The sequence below is a fragment of the Papio anubis genome, chromosome 8, assembly GCF_008728515.1.
Source record: "Papio anubis isolate 15944 chromosome 8, Panubis1.0, whole genome shotgun sequence".
Lineage (NCBI taxonomy): Eukaryota > Metazoa > Chordata > Mammalia > Primates > Cercopithecidae > Papio > Papio anubis.
Window position 1 is genome coordinate 55,333,727 of NC_044983.1, and position 8,541 is coordinate 55,342,267.

Sequence of the window (8,541 nt, forward strand, 5' to 3'; positions counted from 1 at the left end):
ACTTCAGACAGGATATTATATTAAATGACTTCTGAGGTCACTTCCATGCTTTCTATCCTATTACTGTTTTGGTTACCTTTTAGTGGTAATGTGTGGGAAATAAAGAGCTGTTTGGGAAAGCAAAGCCTTTTCTCACTCTGCTAATAAAGACATACCCAAGACATACCCAAAGACATGCCCAGTAAATTACCCAAGACTAGGTAATTTATAAAGGAAGGAGGTTTAATTGACTCACAGTTCTGCATGGCCGCGGAGGCTTCAGGAAACTTACAGCCATGGCAGAAGGGGCCGCAAACATGTCCTTCTTTAAATGGTAGCCGCAAGTAGAAGTATAAGCAAAGAGGGGCAAATCCCTTTATAAAACCATCAGATCTCGTGACAACTCACTCACTATCATGAGAATAGCACTCAGGTAACATCCCCCATGATTAAATTACCTGTCACAGGGTCCCTCCCATGACACATGGGGGTTATGCAGACTACAATTCAAGATGAGATTTGGGTGAGGACACAAGCAAAACATATCAGCATATTATAATAGGATTTAAGAAAACTTACTCTTCTGTTATCATTGCAACTATTAGTACTCTTTAAATGAGTTTCTCTTTCTCCCTCTTTTGCTTGTAAAACATTTTAATATTTATTTTCTATTGAACTTCGTGACAATTTTATTAGATGATATATCAAAGAATCTGTTCTTGTCCTGGAGCAGCTTTTGCTTCCTCCAACCTTGGATGAGTCACTTTGAAGAATAAAGATGATTATGCAAATTTAAAGTATGATTTTTATGTAATTCTGAAGCTTCTTCAGATCCGCCCCCATATTTTGTTGAGCCTTACCTATTAACTAGCTTTTATAGAGAGACACTTCTATGATATTCGCCTTGTTGTTGAGATGATATTCGCCTTGTTGTTGAGGTGTTTGGTATACAATTCAGGACAAAATATTTTATAGACTCTATTATTAAAACCTTACTATAATAATGTTTTACTGTTCTAAATAATAGAAACTTATTCATTATTGCTCCTGACCTTTGATTTTGTTTATAGGGACTTATAATTTTAGAATTTTTAAAAAAGATGTTATTAACCTTGCAACTTTTTGTTTCTCATGCCAGATATTTATTGAAATGAGCCTGTGGGTTTAATGAGTAATGTACTATTAAACCTGGGGATTTAATGAGTAATGTACTATTTCATTTCAGAGTATATATGTAGGTGTTGCTTTTCTGAATGAATATAGTCAAGCAAATGCTCAGGGTCATTGTGGATCCTACTATGCAGACATGAGAACTTTCTAGCCCTAATGCTGGTATATTTGAAGACATTTAAATGGTATTTAGTCCATGAACTGCTCTGAAAGCTAGCTGCCAATAAATGACTCTTTAAAAGTTCTAAAATTATAATACCTGCAATAATCCACAATCCAAAAAGAGTTATGATAAGTAATTTAGTCCAAACAAAATGATGAAGATATCCTATACCTTTTCTTTAATGTTTAATTTCCTAATAAATATTATTACGTAATTGTTTTGTCAAACATAAAATACTGTAAAAATGGATGATCACAAGTCTTGGTTCATACTTAGGTGGTAATATCTTCCCTCCACCATAAAGCAAATGAACAAGGCCAGATTTATGGAATTGGAAATTGAATTTCCTAGTTTATTCAGAGCCCAACCAACAGCTCTGCATGACCCCTAATGCTATCTAGTTAAAATGTCATGGCCTGGAAATGAAAGAGCATGATCTTGAAAAAACAGTTTCCCAGTGTAAAATTTTGTTGTTGTTGTTGTTTTGTTTAGTTTCTAGGGTTTCTTCCTAAGATCCAGAAAGAGTTGGCAGTGAAGAGAAGGAACCGATGACAAAGCACTGAGGAACAGTCAAAAAGTGACCATTACTCTACTAAGAGATGGCCTATGATTTGCTTTCATTTCTGCTTTGCACTCAAAGTGGATCCAGTAGCCTTAGAAAGGTTCAAGAGCCACAGGTAATGGCCATTGAAAGTATGCCAAAGGGAAAGTCTCCTCACTGCATTAACCCACAACCTCCCCTAGAAAGGAGGTTATGCAGGGCATAGAGGTCCAAGTGATTTAGAAGGAGCACCTAGAGTGTCTGCTAAAGTTACAGAGCCTAAAACCCTTGTCTTCCACATAACCATCTTCCCATTTTCCTTAGGAATCATGTAGAAAAACTCTCAAAAGGCTAGAAAAGTTCAATGAAATCTGAAAACCAGAGCTCACATTTTTAGTTAAGTATTATAATAAACTAATATACTTTCTAGGGAGAAAAAGCATTCTTATATGGAGAGTTTTAAAAAGTTAGGCAAATATGAGAATCGTGATAAAATATTGTTATTTACCCAAAGTATCATCTGCTGAACATTTTTTTTCTAAAAGCAGGAGCTCTCCCCACTGGAGAGTATGTTTACAGATCAGGTTGTAATATCATAAAGGCATCAGAAACTCAGAAACACAGAGAGTATCTCTGAACCGATTAGATTAGCCTGAGCTCTTTCCACATGTGATGGGAGATGATCTAATTGGCTTGTGCAGTAAGTAAGTTAGCCTGAGTGTTTAAATATAATACATGTATGTTTACAGTACTAAAACACATTAGAAGTAGTTTCATTTACTCTCTCTCTCTCTTTTTTGGTATTAGTCCTACTAGACAAAGCTTTTCACAGTGTTTCCCATGACAAGAGGGAACATTTGGGGATTTGTTACAGCCTTCTAAGGATTTTCCTCCATCAGCTATCTTCAAATGCCATTTTAAGAGAAGAGGGGTACTTTCTGAGTCTATATTTACCTTAACTGTTTTCTGTGGTTGGTTTCCCACATGAGAGAAATGCAGTCCACTCTTAACAGTGTGTTCAATTGTGTTGAAAACTGTATCATATTCCTTCTACCCAGTCTTGATTTCTGTCTGAAATATAAGCAGTTGAAACAGTAATAAGAAAAAAGATTCAGAGTGTCTGAAAAAACATTTTATTTTCATTACTCATTTCAAGGTACTGTTTCTAGCTATTAAATTGTGTAATTCTCTGAACACATTGAATATATATTGCTAGAAGCAGAAAGAATGTAATTACTTGAATGTTACATTTATTAATAGGATACTTCACTTAGATTTTATATTCTGAGGATTATTTATAGATGTCAGTAGCAAGATTGCTAAATAAACAATTTGGATCACAAAATAACTATTTCTAATTGCTTAATAATTTCTTTTGTAGTATTCATGGAGCTAACAAATCTAGGCAAATGTGAGAAATTAAATTGATAATAAAGACAACATCTCATTGCAACAAAGATTGAAGAGCAATCAAGGTACATATATATATATATATAAAACATTGCATCAATTACTCTTATAACTAAGACCTGCCTGAGTCACTTTTGTTTTTCATCTAAAATTGAATAACTCTCACTATATATCACTTACCATTCAGTTTCTGTTCATTCAGTAACCACTTGCAGAGTACATACTCCATGCTGAACACATATTTAACTACCCAGGGTCTTAAAAAGAGTATAGCATTGGTAGTCAGGTAAATTGGACACCTTCATTAATACTTAAAATCTCTTTGTCTTTGAGCACTCATTAACATGGTTTTGAAACTTCATAGTTAACCATTTTTATTAAACACACACAGCTTTTAATAGTCAATTACACAATAATTATACAAAACAATACACCAGAGGAAACACAAATGCTATATTCACAGTGGAATTCATACCATTTCATTTTGATTTATAAAAAGGAGGTATGCTTGTAAAGACGCAAAATCCTTGTTCTTTGGACATTACCTCATGTTCTTCATTCTCAGCTCTACTTAAAAGGAGAAAAATGTGTCAGTAACCACATTACTGTTGTCTTCTAGAAATCTGAATTCCGGAAGAGTATTCGTTTTTAGTGCCTATAGATTTGTTGTTTAATTCAATTCTATTATTTCCTTAGGCCGTAAAATGACCTATATAAGGCCATGTGGTTTATTTCAACTCAATTAACATGGGAAAACCTACTCTGTTGTTACATAGTGTGATGCCTATGTGATCTAGGTGAATTTTTGCCCTGTCTTAACTCTGGTTATCTTCAGGAAATGGGAAGCCTGACGTCAAAAGTTTCCCCTCATGACCAAACTAGTTAAAACAGGTGGGATCCAAGATGGAAGCTCAGTTGACCTCTGAAGAACCTCTAACTTCATTATAATCTAATTTCTATGCTAAATGATACTCCCACCAGTGCCACGACAGTTGACAATCATGATGTCAAAGAAAGTGTAAAAGGACAAAAAGAAGGCAGCACTCTGGTTTCAAGAAGTTCTTTGCCCAGTCCCAGAAATGACATAAATATTTATCCCTTTGCTTTTAATGCACTAGTCTGTCATTAAAGATGCCCTATATCTGTGACATCCCAGGTCTCATGAGCTGAGAAATTGATGTGTGAGCCAAACTCCCACTTCTTGAATCCATGGCCATCACCTAAAGTCTATACTGCTTGATGCTTACTTTTAGTTTTGTGTATTGGCTTCACAGCACAAAACAAGAAAAGCCCCACATTTTGCGGATTCTGGCTTTGATACCTACCTGTTATGACCTGAATTGTGTTCACCACTACAATTTCATTGGTTGAATCCCTAACCCCCAATGTGGTTGTATGTGGAGATGGGGCCTTTGAGGAGGTAATTAAGGTCAAAAGAGTACAGCTGTAATCCAACAGAACTGGTGTACTCATAAGAAGACGAAGAGCCACCAGAGCTTGAGCCCTCTCTCCACGTGCACACACAGAGGAAATGCCATGTGAAGAAGCAGAGAGAAGGTGGCTGTCAACAAGCCAAAAAGAGCCCTCATACAAATCATGTTGGCAATTTGATATTGATGTTCCAGCCTTCAGAACTGTGAGAAAACAAAGGGTTGTTGTTTAAGCCACCCAGTCTGTGGTATTTTACGGCAGCCCAAGCAGACTAATACATTACCCAGGATCCTTGGCTCCCAAGAAGCCGTATGGGAGAAAATCATGACAACCCAGAGTGATTGGATCATCAGTAGGAGCAGGGTCAACAAGAATCCAGCCAGTGTTATCTGGTTGAGTGTATAAGTTCAGGTTTTCTGAGACACTGACTGCAAGATAGAATTAGATGTGAATGAGATACATTGAGGCGAAAACCTATGAAGGATAATGAAAAGAGGGAGCAGGAGTAGGTAGGTAGAGTTCTTGAGGACTGACAATGTGTGAAAAGAGAAAAAATGATTAAATAATTAGGTAAGAAGAGTTCCAAACTGCAAAGGTAACTCCAAGACTTTCTTGGAGCTGATGGGAAGGTCCAGAGCAAAGATTGCCAGTCCAAGAAATTCTACATCAGGACAGATTGGCCCAGCACTAGAGCCCCTACTGTGCTCATTCATTTGTGGGGAGTAGCCCAGAACAGATACGGTCTTGGCATGAACACTGACATGGACCTGAAAATGCAGCAGCTGGAAGTTTCTACCCTTGAAAGTTTCCAACACCTGGCTTCCTCCCAGCAGGTTCCTTTGAGGAGTGGTCAAATAGGCCACCACTAAGGTCAGCATGTCAGTGGATCAAGGCAAAAACAGGTCTTTAACTTGAATAACCTGGTTCCTTTCCAGTTTCATACATTACTAAGATTTGAGGCCAAGGAATGGGATAGAAGTTAGGTGTGCTACACAGAGAGTTGCAGGCTTTGGTCTAGGTGGAAAAGCTACCTAGCACACGAGTTTAGTGCAAGATATTTCTAGAGATTTGAAATTAAACAATAATTTTTGCTTTTCCTCTGCTTCTTGTGATTTGCTGAAAACCCGATTAATGTGATTCATTCTGCCATGGTTGACAATTCAAAGTAAACTTATTTGCAAATAACATGATAACATAGTTCTTGGGATGTGAAGCCATCTGTTCTCATCACAAAACTTGTGCTCGCTAAGTTCTTAGACTTTCACATGAGGTTTTAAGGACCTTTAAAGTGAGCATCCGTGCTCCCCTGATTCCAATAATCTGATCGGACTCCTCTCAGTCTATGAAATGAAATATATCAGGAAGTGTAGTTAGCAAAATTTTCTGTGATAGGCATGAAATTAGCCCTAAACTCTTCAGAAAGTGGGTTAGTAACATCAGTTTAGCACCAGTCTTCTGAGTGGAATGACATGTGTCACTGGCAAGTGGCAAATGTTGGCCCTGGACACTGGCCCTGTTATAAAGAAGCTTCTCTGTAGGACGAGCTCAGTCGTCCTTAGCTCAGTCAAAACAGCTTCCACAGAGGACCTTCTTTTCTAATTTTGGACTCTTCTTTGTGGGAGAAGATAATGAGAAATAGAAAATATAACAGCCTTGGGCACTACGTTATTTCTATATTTGTGAACAGCTAGAGTATCCTTTATCCAAAATGCTTGAGACCAAAAGTGTTTTGGATTTCAGACTTTTTTAGAGTTTTGAATATTTGCAAATATATAATGAAATATCTTAAGGATGGGACCCAAGTCTAAACATGAAATTCATTTATGCTTCATATATATCTTATACACAAAGAAAATTTTGTACAATATTTTTAATAATTTTATGCCTGAAACAAAATTTGTATACATTGAGCCATCAGAAATAAAGGTGTCAATCTCAGCCACTCATGTGGACAATCTGTGGTTTGTCCTACCTCTGAATTTATATGCTGCCAATTAGCATTTTAGCTATGACCCATCACATGAGATCGGGTGTGAAATTTCCCACTTGTGGTGTCATGTCAGCACTCAAAATGTTTAGGATTTTACAGCATTTTCAATTTCAGATTTTCAAACTAGGGATGCTTAACCTGTATTATAGATGCTTTAATCCATGCATGACCCTGAATGCCTTTAACTACTACCACCAAAGAATAGTTGTGAGGAATTGAAAGCTATTTTGGCCAGAAGGCTACAGGGGCTTGTAAAAAATGAGGAATTTTCATGAGATTATGACCCTACTGGCATGTTTCACAACCTTCTTGGTGGTGCTGATCAGACAAAGAGAGGAAGCAAAAGTCTCTTATGGAGTGAACTTTTGCTGTTTAAATATGCCATGGGTCTAAAATATGTTGCTTATACCTAGCTGCAAAAGTTCAGTGGATTGTAATGGAATGGTGAGCATACCAAAAGTTTTCCTAATTTTTTTCTAAGTTGTACTACAGTACTTGTTTATAGTTCCATGCCAGAAGACAATATAAAACAGACTTTACTTTTCTATCAGACTAATATACTTATTACTAAGAGCAAAGAAAAATACACAACAAAATCATTATACAACTCAAAGTTATTTCCTTATTAGTATGGAGCAATATTTCATAGGCAAAAAAAAAAGAGGATTAAATGGATGGTGAAAAGGATCTGACTGCCTTGATGAAATGTTTTACATATTTTATGCATTTCAAAAGCTCAGCTAATACTTTATTTTCATGGAATATTTTGTTTTATTAACAAAGATATGTTTCTCTGTGCTTTACGTTTCAGCAATAGCCCAGCCTTTATAAGTCAATCTTCAACTACAGTTTAATTAAATAACTGAGGAAAAAAATAACAGCACTGAGGGATTTTGCTTTGTTTTCTAATTGTGCTGAAAGGGCACAACAATTCCCAGGTACTCCTGAGTCCCTAGCTGAGCAGTACTCTTAATCCTAATCTGATGCTGCAATCCTAGTCCCAGGTGAACAGCTTCCAAACAAACACATGCACAAATCTCTCAGTATCAATTATTTTTATTAACATTAGCACTTTTATACCAATACTGCAATATATTGGGTTTTATACAATATAAAGGTTTTATTACTCATAGTACACATCTTTTATTTCTTTTGAGAATCAAGGTAAATAATCCTAGCTCATGGCATGGGATCCTGAGAGAGGCTGGTTCTTATCTGATTCTGCATTCATTGGGAAAATCACTTTTTTTCTCAACTGAAAAAGAGGCATAAGGGATAATATCTCATTTCATAGAGATGCTTTGTGTAGATGTAAAGGAAATAACAAATATAAAACTATTAAACTGTGGCCAGCTACATGGCAGCAAGAGGTAGCTTCTTGCTGCTGAAGTCCCCTTGCACGTGGAACACCCAGGGAGGCCCCAGAAGAGTTGACACTGACAATGCCCACCCACCTTGATGGTGGAGACGGGATTAGCCACCTCTGCTTGGGGTTCAGGAGCATTCTATCTTAGCACTCACCCCACCATCTTATTCTACTTGGTGAAATATCACTAATTTTGTTTAAAGGAAGAAACTATTTGGAAGAAAATCCATCACCAAATGGATATATGCCAGCACCACTGAAGGAAGAATCTCCCGTGAAATCCACATGGTGGGGCAGAGGCTCTGAGGAACCAATTAGCTCTTCCAGAAAGATCCACACTGGCACATACCTAGGCCCCACCAGACCACAAGGTAAGATGTGAGCCAACTCCTCCAGACACTACAGGCCTTTACGCTTCCTATTCAGTGCAAACTCCTTCAGATAGATAGATAGATAGATAGATAGATAGATAGATAGATAGATAGATAGAT